General features: G+C 44.3%; 1 pseudogene; it reads right to left on the bottom strand.

Annotated features, from left to right (window-relative positions):
- LOC124034952 overlaps positions 1–14,150 on the bottom strand; it is a 50,454-nt pseudogene extending 36,304 nt beyond the window's left edge.
- Positions 14,151–14,390: the final 240 nt, after the last annotated feature.

Raw genomic sequence — 14,390 nt, 5'->3', positions numbered from 1 at the left:
AGGGTGTTGCATACATGATATCTCCTGAAAAAAATGCCACCACGGCCCTGTAAACTCATTCTGTACTTTCGCTAGTTAGGGACAGAACGCGGAGCGAGTCTAGTGTAGCATATATTTTAATTAACACTATGTTAGCACAGCTTTAGCGCAAACCCACAGCCCCAAATATTTAGCTGCCAGGACAGATTAAAAAATATATTCGGAATCCCTCCTAATGGATATTTCTGAAGGCTACTGGACATAAGTGATTGGGAAGCGATCAATTTTTGGCGTAAGTCCAAATAATCAAACACCCAAGAATATTTATATATTCAAAAACGAAAAGTGGGTACTCTGAACGACTTGGACATTTGAACGACTTGGATACTCTGAACGAATGGATATTTCTGGATGTGAGTAAGTGAAAAATATATTTTAAGTTTTGTTTGAATATTATCGTGATATTATTGTAATATTAAACACGAGTTATTTGTGTTTTTCAGGCCAAATGCCCATATAAGTTAAAGTGTATATATATCGTATAACTGTTAATATTATCTAACGTTTGTTAGGCTCCCCAACATTTACCCAGCTTTTAAGAGGTTTAACAGATCTGGAACACAATCGCCATCAGCATATTTTCGACGTAAGTCCAAATAATCACATACCCAGGAATATTTAGAAATTTAAAAAACAAATAGTGTGTACTATTTTAAAAGTATTTTTTTTGTATTTACAGCAGACATACATCCAAGAAGCATAAAGGCATCGTTATGGACAACTGACACAACAGGTGACTTGGATGCAATTCTTGTTATGCAGGTGAATGAGGACCCAAAAGCGACTTGGCGAAAACAGAGTTTTTAATCCAGTAAAGTACTTTACAAACAAAAGGCATAATACTACTCGTAATGACGAGAACAGACTGGAGACTTGATCAAGAACTGCAGGTTGCCTCGGGAAGGCACTTGAACGTAGCAGACTCAGACACCTGCTCACCACGCAGCATCTGAGGGAAACACGACACGACAGGGCAATACATAGACACAGCACGGTGAATAATAGACAAGGATCCGACAGGGCAGGAACGGAAAACAAGGAGAGAAATAGGGACTCTAATCAGGGAAAAGGATCGGGAACAGGTGTGGGAAGACTAAATGATTGATTAGGGGAATAGGAACAGCTGGGAGCAGGAACGGAACGATAGAGAGAAGAGAGAGCGAGAGAGTGAGAGAGGGAGGGGGAGAGAGAGGGATAGAAAGAGGGAAAGAACCTAATAAGACCAGCAGAGGGAAACGAATAGAAGGGGAAGCACAGGGACAAGACATGATAATCAATGACAAAACATGACAGTACCCCCCCACTCACCGAGCGCCTCCTGGCGCACTCGAGGAGGAATCCTGGCGGCAACGGAGGAAATCATCAATAAGTGAACGGTCCAGCACGTCCCGAGACGGAACCCAACTCCTCTCCTCAGGACCGTAACCCTCCCAATCCACTAAGTATTGGTGACCCCGTCCCCGAGAACGCATGTCCATGATCTTACGTACCTTGTAAATAGGTGCGCTCTCGACAAGGACGGGAGGGGGGAGGGAAGACGAACGGGGGTGCGAAGAAAGGGCTTGACACAGGAGACATGGAAGACAGGATGGACGCGACGAAGATGTCGCGGAAGAAGCAGTCGCACAGCGACAGGATTGACGACCTGGGAGACACGGAACGGACCAATGAACCGCGGAGTCAACTTACGAGAAGCTGTCGTAAGAGGAAGGTTGCGAGTGGAAAGCCACACTCTCTGGCCGCAACAATACCTTGGACTCTTAATCCTGCGTTTATTGGCGGCTCTCACAGTCTGTGCCCTGTAACGGCAAAGTGCAGACCTCACCCTCCTCCAGGTGCGCTCACAACGTTGGACAAACGCTTGAGCGGAGGGAACGCTGGACTCGGCAAGCTGGGATGAGAACAGAGGAGGCTGGTAACCCAGACTACTCTGAAACGGAGATAACCCGGTAGCAGACGAAGGAAGCGAGTTGTGAGCGTATTCTGCCCAGGGGAGCTGTTCTGCCCAAGACGCAGGGTTTCTGAAAGAAAGGCTGCGTAGTATGCGACCAATCGTCTGATTGGCCCTCTCTGCTTGACCGTTAGACTGGGGATGAAACCCGGAAGAGAGACTGACGGACGCACCAATCAAACGACAGAACTCCCTCCAAAACTGTGACGTGAATTGCGGGCCTCTGTCTGAAACGGCGTCTAACGGGAGGCCATGAATTCTGAACACATTCTCGATAATGATTTGTGCCGTCTCCTTAGCGGAAGGAAGTTTAGCGAGGGGAATGAAATGTGCCGCCTTAGAGAACCTATCGACAACCGTAAGAATCACAGTCTTCCCCGCAGACAAAGGCAGACCGGTAATGAAGTCTAGGGCGATGTGAGACCATGGTCGAGAAGGAATGGGGAGCGGTCTGAGACGACCGGCAGGAGGAGAGTTACCCGACTTAGTCTGCGCGCAGTCCGAACAAGCAGCCACGAAACGGCGCGTGTCACGCTCCTGAGTCGGCCACCAAAAGCGCTGGCGAATAGACGCAAGAGTGCCTCGAACACCGGGATGACCAGCTAACTTGGCAGAGTGAGCCCACTGAAGAACAGCCAGACGAGTGGAAACAGGAACGAAAAGGAGGTTACTAGGACAAGCGCGCGGCGACGCAGTGTGCGTGAGTGCTTGCTTAACCTGTCTTTCAATTCCCCAGACTGTCAACCCGACAACACGCCCATAAGGAAGAATCCCCTCGGGATCAGTAGAAGCCACAGAAGAACTAAACAGACGGGATAAGGCATCAGGCTTGGTGTTCTTGCTACCCGGACGGTAAGAAATCACAAACTCGAAACGAGCGAAAAACAACGCCCAACGAGCTTGACGGGCATTAAGTCGTTTGGCAGAACGGATGTACTCAAGGTTCTTATGGTCTGTCCAAACGACAAAAGGAACGGTCGCCCCTCCAACCACTGTCGCCATTCGCCTAGGGCTAAGCGGATGGCGAGCAGTTCACGGTTACCCACATCATAGTTGCGCTCAGATGGCGACAGGCGATGAGAAAAATAAGCGCAAGGATGAACCTTATCGTCAGACTGGAAGCGCTGGGATAGAATGGCTCCCACGCCTACCTCTGAAGCGCCAACCTCGACAATGAATTGTCTAGTGACGTCAGGAGTAACGAGGATAGGAGCGGACGTAAAACGTTCTTTTAGAAGATCAAAAGCTCCCTGGGCGGAACCGGACCACTTAAAACACGTCTTGACAGAAGTAAGAGCTGTGAGAGGGGCAGCAACTTGACCGAAATTACGAATGAAACGCCGATAGAAATTAGCGAAACCTAAAAAGCGCTGCAACTCGACACGTGACCTTGGAACGGGCCAATCACTGACAGCTTGGACCTTAGCGGAATCCATCTGAATGCCTTCAGCGGAAATAACGGAACCGAGAAAAGTAACGGAGGAGACATGAAAAGAGCACTTCTCAGCCTTTACGTAGAGACAATTCTCTAAAAGGCGCTGTAGAACACGTCGAACGTGCTGAACATGAATCTCGAGTGACGGTGAAAAAATCAGGATATCGTCAAGATAGACAAAAACAAAGATGTTCAGCATGTCTCTCAGAACATCATTAACTAATGCCTGAAAAACAGCTGGCGCATTGGCGAGACCAAACGGCAGAACCCGGTACTCAAAATGCCCTAACGGAGTGTTAAACGCCGTTTTCCACTCGTCCCCTCTCTGATGCGCACGAGATGGTAAGCGTTACGAAGGTCCAACTTAGTAAAGCACCTGGCTCCCTGCAGAATCTCGAAGGCTGATGACATAAGGGGAAGCGGATAACGATTCTTAACCGTTATGTCATTCAGCCCTCGATAATCCACGCAGGGGCGCAGAGTACCGTCCTTCTTCTTAACAAAAAGAACCCCGCCCCGGCCGGAGAGGAAGAAGGCACTATGGTACCGGCGCCAAGAGACACAGATAAATAATCCTCGAGAGCCTTACGTTCGGGAGCCGACAGAGAGTATAGTCTACCCCGAGGAGGAGTGGTCCCCGGAAGGAGATCAATACTACAATCATACGACCGGTGAGGAGGAAGGGAGTTGGCTCGGGACCGACTGAAGACCGTGCGCAGATCATGATATTCCTCCGGCACTCCTGTCAAATCGCCAGGTTCCTCCTGAGAAGTGGGGACAGAAGAAATGGGAGGGATGGCAGACATTAAACACTTCACATGACAAGAAACGTTCCAGGATAGGATAGAATTACTAGACCAATTAATAGAAGGATTATGACATACTAGCCAGGGATGACCCAAAACAACAGGTGTAAAAGGTGAACGAAAAATCAAAAAAGAAATAGTCTCACTGTGGTTACCAGATACTGTGAGAGTTAAAGGTAGTGTCTCAAATCTGATACTGGGAAGATGACTACCATCTAAGGCAAACATGGGCGTAGGCTTGTCTAACTGTCTGAAAGGAATGTCATGTTTCCGAGCCCATGCTTCGTCCATGAAACAACCCTCAGCCCCAGAGTCAATCAAGGCACTGCATGTAGCACCCGAACCGGTCCAGCGTAGATGGACCGACATAGTAGTACAGGATCTAGATGAAGAGACCTGAGTAGTAGCGCTCACCAGTAGCCCTCCGCTTACTGATGAGCTCTGGCCTTTTACTGGACATGAATTGACAAAATGTCCATCAAATCCGCAACAGAGGCACAGGCGGTTGGTGATCCTCCGTTCCCTCTCCTTGGTCGAGATGCGAATACCTCCCAGCTGCATGGGCTCAGTCTCTGAGCCAGAGGAGGGAGATGGTTGCGATGCGGAGCAGGGAAACACCGTTGACGCGAGCTCTCTTCCACGAGCTTGGTGACGAAGATCTACCCGTCGTTCTATGCGGATGGCGAGAGCAATCAAAGAGTCCACACTGGAAGGAACCTCCCGAGAGAGAATCTCATCTTTGACCACTGCGTGGAGTCCCTCCAGAAAGCACTATCCGTCACATGGCCTGTCAAGATATCGGCCAACCGCCCGGGGTTAAACACTGATATCTAATCAACGCACCGGGAGCCCAGCAAACCCGATGCAGACAGAACGGCTCTTTGAATTCATAGCCTTTTGGTCTCTAAAACAAACATACATCTCCCGTGGGGTAGACATCTCTCCCCGAAACTCATTCTCTACTTTTCGATAGTTAGGGACAGAACTATTTTTAATGCTGTTAGCCCTGCTTTAGCGCAAACACTGGCCCGGACAGATTAAAAAATATATTCTGAATAAGTGAATTTCTCATAATGGATATTTCTGGAGGTGAGTAAATGAAAAATGTATTTTAAGATTTGTTTGAATATTACTGTAATATTAAACCCTAGTTATTTGGGTATTTCAGGCCAAAGGCCAATATAGGTTAATAAAAGTGTAGATATAGCGTATAACTGTTAATATTGTCTAACGTTGTTTAGGATCCCAAACATTTACGCAGCTTTTACGCGATTTACCGGATCTGGAACAACATGAGGGGGATTCACAGAAGCTAAAGTCAAGCAGTCAGTTGCCATCAGCCTTTTTTCGTTGTTAGTCCTTATAATTAAACACATACCCAAGAATATTTATATATAAAAATGAAAAAATAGTGTGTACTATTTTGAAAACTATTTTATGTATTTACAGCCGACATACAGCCAGGAATGATAAAGGATGCGTTATGGACATCTGACACGGCTGACTTTGATGCAATTCTACCATTCTGTACGAGCGATTTTTCAAACTCACCGCGAATCCAGGGAACGTCGACCCCCTCCCGACATATTCCAGACCCCAACAGGCAACGAGCAACGGTGGCCCAAGTACATTGCTCTGAATCAAGCCCACCCGAAAACTACTGTTGGGCAGGGAACTTGCTGCTTCACGATCCGGCGCTCCAGGGACACGGTATGAGACCATTATACAGTTTGTTATTAGTTATATGCCTTTTTATTAGATATAGCTCTGTTGATAGCTTATGTTAAAACAAGGACAAATAATGTTTTTTCAGACTGCCCGGAGACAGGCCCAGCAGAATCTGGAATGCTAGAGGGGAAAAGTCTAGAGCCCTCAGGATCATCAATTCGTCAGAACAAGCGCCAAAAAAGCTGAGGTATTTTAACTATGTATTGTTAATATATATTATTATACCGGAAAGGTATTTGACATTTGTATGTATCTAACATATTTTTTGTATTTAATAACGTAATTTTGTATATATTATTTTCATTCAGACTCCTCCCCGGCGAAAAACGGCACAGACGGACACATACATAGAGCTGGGGATTCCGGCGCCCCGAACATCCCCGATGAAACACCCGAGAGACCTGTTTTTAATGACATGTCAGATGTTGACGACCAGCTATTCTGTGATGCGGCCAACCTTATCTACCCTGTCAATTCGACGGCCTCAGTACCTGCAGCCGAACAAGAAAGGTTTTTCACATTATTTTCCAGGGCTTTGAAATCGAGGAATGTTTTGCTATACAAACGACTGGGGGATTTAATTGAGAGACAGTACAGAGACGATATGTTATTCTGGCATAGAACAATTCCACGCATGTTAAACAGCAACCCCATTAAAAAACGCAAATACAGACGCTAAAATCATACATGTAACACCAACCATTCCAGAAAGACCCAAAAAACTAACACCCTTAATTATCCAAAAATGGCAGAACTACCGCAACAAGGGGAGACAGTTGAAAGCCTCTTATCCCAGATTCCAGCCGAACTCCTAGAAGTTATTAAACGTATGAACGAGTCAGGAACGTCAGATGAAAGCATATTAACACAGATTCCCGCCGAACTCTTAGAAATGATTAATCGCATGAACGAGTCTGGGGCGTCTGATGAAAACATGTTATCCCAGATTCCCGAAGCCCTCATAACCTTAATTAATAAGATGAACGAGAGTCAGACAATTTCGGCCCCTGCCACCCCAACCGAGATAGAACAACCAGTAACGCCCAGGTCCGTAGAGTCTGAAACGCCACAAGATGTTTTCGGGGAATTGGAAAATTGTCTAATAAATCTGGCGGCAGATGGTCTTGATAGATGTGTCAGGGTTGTGTACAGGAATAAATTCAACAATACAGAGATTCGACAGTTTTTCAATTTCCTATGGGTGAATCAGAATCTTGACTATGCGGTATTTTACATGATGATAATGGACACTCTAAACGATCTGTTAGAGACGGCAAGAGATTATGGCAAACCACGTGATGTCTTACAGTTGGAAATTTGTGGAGACAGCCTGCATAACACAGTATCTCTTATTTTATCCAATGGCGAAGCAGATCTTGAACAATTTACCGCGCTGCTAGAACGCCTTGTTCAGTCAAATTTAGCCGTCATAGCAGATCGGACCCTCGAGCTTGTAGTGCAAATAATATGTCAACCGCAGGGGGGTTGGGGGCAGAGAAGGAAGCTTGATAGCCTAATGCAGTCAGAAATCATCAGCAATAAAAGGGCCTACCTCATAAACGTTCACAATCCCGATAATAAGCTATGTTTTGCAATAGGCCTAGCGCATTTACTTAACCCCGGATGTACTGATCTGACGGCATTGCAAAAGGCTACAGAGATCCAAACGGCGGTGGGTCTCGGGATACATGATGGGGTGACTTTCTGAATATAAAGATTGTGGTTTTGTACCACAGTAGAACTAATGCATCTCTCTTGAAGTTCCAAAACACCCCCCAACCACACCCCCAGATTCTGTACTTTTATGTGCAAAACGAACATTACTACGCCGTTACCAACATCACGGCCTTTTTAGGCGCAGCATATTTGTGTCCATCCTGCCATACCGGCTACACCCGAAAGGGGGGGCACTCGTGCCGTTATAACTGTTCGGTATGTCAGGATGCAGAGTGCCCTATGCAACCCCTAAACTTGACACCCTGTGAGGATTGCCACCGCACATGTCGTTCGACCTACTGTTACGATAAACACAAAATTGAAACATGGCACCCTAAGGCCTGTAAATCTGTAAGCATTTGTTTTATTCTACCTTTACTAAGTATAGCCGTGCCCTTCATCACCAGCCTTATTGCAGCCCTACGTGGTGGTTGAACACATAGGGTGATGGCCAATAAAATGTATCTGGTGCCACAACAAGAGTTGGATAGACTTAAAAAAACAAGTGCAGGGTCCCGAAAATATCAGACAAACAGCGGGAAATGATTTGGATAAGGCCATGAAGGATATTTTGAGTCAAAAAGGATTGAATCCCTATGATAAGGTCCAAAAATACACAAACCTCTTGCAAAGGTATTTGTCCTTGGTGAAACAAGGGGAGAGAGAGACAGGCCATTTAACTATTTCCCTACAGGACCCTTTAAAAGATGACGAGCCTAGCGAGAGCCACGCCCCTGTAATGCCTGTACCTGCGAGCTTACCGTCTGAAGATCAAATGCCTGTTGAAGATAAAGTTATGCATGACTTGTTAACCCATGTTCCGGCACCTAACAGGAAAAATGTTAGCTACATTATGAACAAGCTAAAAGACTCCAATGGGGCAGCTACTTGGAATGACAAAGGAGAGTTTATCCTTCAGGGTTCGGTTGTCAAGGGTTCACATATACTTGACTTGCTTAAAAGTACCACATCTGCCCACAAGGTTGCTGATGACAGAAGACCTCCAGGGTGGCTTCAGTTTCTTAAGGCCCTGGCCATCCTCAACATACCCCTCTTGGGTGTACCCAACTATAAGATTCGTCAACAGATTCACTCTTTAAAACACAAACCTTCAACGAGATACAGCACCCCTTAAGATGCCCCAAAACCCTCGCATCCTTATGAAATGAATGACGAAAACCCATTTACCCCCCTGAACGCCTCCGGACCTTTCCCTAATCCCAATCTTTCTGGGTGGTTAGACTTTTGAATGACTTTTGAATGACTATGATTAAATTCAATAAATTTTATTTGAAAAAATAAGCAATTTAACATTTGTGGCATTCTTGAAACATTTGGCGTGAGCATACAACTTGATTACACGTTCTTAAAGGATACACATTTGAACACTTTTGATATTTTCTAACAAAACAAGGTACAACGTTATCATTACTTCTTAAATCATCCTTATAAAGAGACATAACATCTTCAATAGAAACTCCCGGGCTCTTTGGCATAGGTAGAATACACAGTGTTGAAAGTATGTAGTTGAAAGGTTATCTTGCACCTGTTTGATGTTGTAGTATATCTTTGAGCAGTTTTTGGTCAGAAATTCTTTAATAGATTTGGGGAAATGTGAAAAACCGGGGGGAAAGCCATAGGAATCCAAAAAAGTTGAGATTTTTCTTCCTCATTCCTCTTCTAATGTCGGCATGTTTTTAGGATGGGTATTGACAATAAACATGGCAGGCCGCACCATCCATTTCTCCATAGGTAATTCATCACAAGCCAACACTCCGCAAAATTGTTTTCCAATCAGTCAGCTCATGAGCCCTTCCAACTCTTGGGTATTCATGTCTTTGCTCAACGATCCTTAATAATAATCTACTAAAACCTGTCTTCGGCTATTCACCTCCAAGATTGAATCAGAGCAGGCATAAACAATCATGCTAACGGTACAGGCTAAAGGTGTACGGAACCGCATTTCTAGCCTGAGGTTACCTTGGGACACCACTGAAAGATTTCCTGAGGTGTCATCATCAGGGGATAAATTTAAAGCATACATTGTGTAACCCTCTGCAAAATCATTTCTGTCAATAGGTAAAGAGAGATCTTTTAGATGCCTCCCGGTAGCCAGGAATAGATTGTAAAATTCTCGCACAGATATGTTGTTATTAAATTGCGGTTGGAAAGCCTTAGCAGGGACCTGACGTCCATCCTGACACCGAGCTACATACTCTGCATTGAAGTGTTGAAAATGAAATGGGTTTTTATTTAAGCTGCCCGTATTGGAGGCGTGATCAACCAAACCTATAACCACGTGTCGCGGTAAAGGGCTGCAGATTCTGCTGCCCACAGGGATGCTAAAGGTTTTCATGGTAATTCTTTGGAGAGGGTAAAAGGCATTTCCTTTCAGCAAAGCCTGTGAGTGACCCAGACGAACTGCCGGAGATACTGACATGTTTTAAATAAAAAGCGTGGCCCCCAACACTTTTAAGCTAAAGTCCCCGTCCGTTGCAGACATTAGGCAAAACTCATCCTTGGCCCTGGTTAATTTTAGTCTTAAATCAACCGCATTTAAGAGTAAACGTTCTTGAAAGAAAATGTCAGAGGGTATAGGGCCTAGCAGATGAAACTTTCGAGATTCTGCACAGTAGCGAGCCCGTGCCGCCAGTCCTTTATTTGCACCGGTGGATGGGTCTGTCGATTCCATAGAGCCTCCTGCAGTATACTTGCTAAAAAGCCCTGCGCTGAATTGGGTCTTGAGAGTGTCTTCAGAGTAGTTGAGTAAGCATTCCATGATGGCCCGGTATGGGTATGTGGCACTGCTTTGACTGATTAGACGTTCCCCCAAAGTCACATCCACTTGGGAGAAGATGGTGGACACTGGGTAATTAATGAGACTCACTTTGGCATCGTTTGCAATATCAGTACCATCTCTTTTGGTCACTTTTAGACGCAAATGCACCAAGGTGTTGTTGAGGTCCAGATAGTTGTCACCGTGGCCTGGTATGAAAAACTCTATGGGGCCGTTGTCTGTAATGGCAGAGAGTGGGGCTATCTCCACATAACTGGACCTCTCTACTGAATGTTGGGTTAAGGGGGCCGTGAAAAGATCGAGCTCTGTCTTTATAGCTTCAGAGGACATGCGGTGTAAAAGAGCCATGGTGCTTGTTCTTTTAGAAAATACTTCCGAGTATTCTTTTTACCGTTTTTGGTCCAGAACTCATCCCTTTAGCCCGTCTTTGACTAACTGAGTTTCTTTTAACCGTCAACCGTTTTTTAGGTGCAAGCCTTCGCCTTATACCCGGAGGTCTCTTTTTCGGTCTTCGAGACAACATCATCAACCCCGAGCCTTCTTGACTCTCGACATCTGGTGACGCCCTTCTGGTTATAGCATTGGCGACAACCTCACTTACTATATTTTTTGCTGCTGATTTTAAATGTGGTTTGGCTATGCTGAAGCCTCTCTTCATAAACGGTAAAACCATCCTAAACAGGTTACGAAATATCCCTCCGATCCCCGAACCATACACGGTGGCGGACCCATAATAGCCGGGTAGTCCATTACCCACCTGATCAACATAGTATGAGACATACCGGTTAGGGTCGAGATGTCGCTGTTCCATAATTTTAATTTAGATGTATTATGTATATAAAATATATAATACTAATATTATATATGTAGAGAGGTTTTGGTGGGTCTAAAGTGGAGTTTTACAATCGTTTTACCATAAGTAAATTCAATGTTTTCGTTCTGATCCGTTTTAAGCTCAACAAGAATGTTTTCAATATATTTCTTGCTTACAGGTTTGTAGGTGACAGTGACTATGTCCCCATCCTTTCCGTCTATATGAACCGTTCTCAGGAGTGGCACACAGCTGTCTCCGACCCTTTGATAGACTATGATTGTCATGTTTTGTCTTATATTGTCTTGTCATTATGCTTTCCCTTCTGTTCGTTTCCCCCTGCTGGTCTTATTAGGTTCGTTCCCTTTTTCTATCCCTCTCTCTCCCCCTCCCTCTCTCTCCTCTCTCTATCGTTCCGTTCCTGCTCCCAGCTGTTCCTCATTCTCCTAACTCACTCATTTAGTCTTTTCACACCTGTCCCCTATTTTGTCCTCTGATTAGAGTCCCTATTTCTCCCCTTGTTTTCCGCTTCTGTCCTTGTCGGATCCTTGTATGATGTTCGCTGTGCTGTGTCATTGTCTCGCCCTGTCGTGTCTTGTCTCCTTCAGATGCTGCGTGTGAGCAGGTGTCTTAGTCTGCTACGGTCGGTGCCTTCCCGAGGCAACCTGCAGTCAATGGTCGAGTCTCCAGTCTGTCCTCGTCACTACGAGTGGATTTAAGTTTTTTCATGTTTTGTTTTCTTCTTTAATTGTCCAGGAGTATTACTTTTGCCATTTACTGGAATAAAGACTCTGTTTTCGCCAAGTCGCTTTTGGTGTCCTCATTCACCCGCATAACAATGATGTCGGTATACACAAATATGTTGTAAAATCCTGCATGTATATCCGCGGGGAATGGGAATAATTTATCTCTCACATACATCCATTTATTGGGCCCCATCCCCAACATGTATGCTAAATTACCGCCGGTCTTTATCCCCCCGGAAGCATCTCCTGAGATTTGTACCCTTTTATGTATAGGGTTGTACATCAGGAATATTTCCATACTGTTCTGCGATAGCCGTTCATTCAACTCGGAGACGAGCCTGTCGACGGTTCTATAGAACCCTTTTTTAACCTTAATAAATTTTGCAGGTTCCGATAACTTTTTGAAATAAAATTCCTTATCTTTGATATTATACCAGCTATGGGGGTATGTAATCTCACTGAGACCTACTTCCCAGGCCTCTGATAACTCTATAGGCTTTGGAAAATTGGTTGTATAATTAGAACTCTGATTATTACGATATATATGTGCGGACGCATGACTGGGGAGAGTCAGGTAGAAGCCGCTGTGTTCCATTATGCCCTCCGGTGTACACCCGAATGAGAATGTATTTTATCATGCATGGTGGGTTAAATTAACCCCAGATGCCTCCACCACATCCTTCTCTCATGCCCAGCTGTTGAATTTTAGGGTCCAGTTTGTCCAGCGGACCAGCACCCATTTTTGACCTTTCTCTCTCTTTTGATCTAGATTCTCCTCTACGTGAAACACTTTGTCTTTACCCACCTTTACCTTCTGTAATTCCTGCTCATAAAAAGATCCCTCTATAAGTTCCCCGTCATAATCTTTTAATATGTAGACCGGGGGTATGCGCGGCAGACATTCTGTAACCGTGAAAAGCTCGTCACTGTATCCTTGAACGTATTTTTTATCGAAAACACCCCTCAACTTGGATATACGAACCAAGTCCCCCACAATGAATTTAAAATGTATTTTTTTCTTACGGCGAATGGGGAGCAAACCATACAGATTTTTAAAGACTTGAAAATAGATTTCCGAAGAGACCTCGGAGGGTTTCATCCTTATACTTTTATGATAACTATTGTTATACCCAATTACTAAATCTTGAACTATATTGATATATCTATGCGTGTTGTGAGCTGTAAAATAGCGCCACATCCGCTCCTTCAGAGTTCTGTTAAAGCGTTCAACAACTGAAGCTTTCAAATCCGAGCCTGTAGCAAAATGTACTATATTGTGCTTTTTCATGAGTTTCTGAAAAGTCTTATTAAAAAATTATTTTCCGCCATCAGTCTGCACTTTCTTGGGGGCGCCTCCTTCCTTCAAGATAGAGGCAAATGCCCGGGTCACCTCAGCGCCACTCTTATTTTTTAAGACCCGGACAAAAGCTATTTTAGAGAAAATATCTATAATCGTTAGCATGTAGCGATTTCCCTCATTTTTATCTGCAAGGGCCTGCATGTCACATAGATCAGCCTGAAATTGGGACAATGGGTGGGTAGAAAAAACTCTATTTCTCGGAAAATGTTTTCTTACGGGTTTATGAAGAGTGTGCGCATCCTGCTCTGATAGCCACTCATTGACTTTAGCATCGCTTAACCTGTGACCTGTTTCTTCGGCTATAGCTCTCTGTAAACGTTCCTTGCCCCCATAGAGGGATTATATATAATAAATGTTTTTCAAAATCTGCTCTGCCATCCTTCTTGCCTCGTTAATGAGCCACTTTCAAATAACAACATTTCATTTTTGGGATTTTTATTTTCAAGAAAACATTATGTATTACGTATACAGACAATTCAGAATTTGTTGCAGGATACATGTCCCCTCTTTCTCAATGATCGAATCATGCAAAACCTTGTATATTTGGTTTAGATTAACAGGTTTGTTTCGCTGAATTTTTACAACACACACATCCGCTATAAAAGTATATAAACAACAAATATGATACATGTTACAATTAAATGGTGTTTCAAACAAATAAAGTAAAATCTTAGACAAAGTTGTTTATAGTTCTACAGAATCACCACCAAGCCGGGTTACCATTTGTGTCCATTGTAGACACTCGCCCGCATGTCGTACATGATTCATGATTTGGTCCACTTTCAACACACGCTCTACATTAGTCCCGGAATTGTGGGTTGTGTAGAATGAGACATTGTTCACTTTATTTTCAATAATTTGATGCATAACACTTGTAAGTTCTCCCAAAAGAAAAAATGTATTTATTCTCTCTAACATCGTATATACATAGTTACCCATTGCTCTACATCTAAATAACAAAAATGTCACTCGGTCTCTTGGGGTTTATTGAGCCAGAAAGT

Source organism: Oncorhynchus gorbuscha, linkage group LG05 (genome assembly GCF_021184085.1).
Source record: "Oncorhynchus gorbuscha isolate QuinsamMale2020 ecotype Even-year linkage group LG05, OgorEven_v1.0, whole genome shotgun sequence".
NCBI lineage: Eukaryota > Metazoa > Chordata > Actinopteri > Salmoniformes > Salmonidae > Oncorhynchus > Oncorhynchus gorbuscha.
The sequence above is the reverse complement of the archived record's forward strand: the minus strand, read 5'-3'. Positions and strand labels throughout refer to the sequence as shown.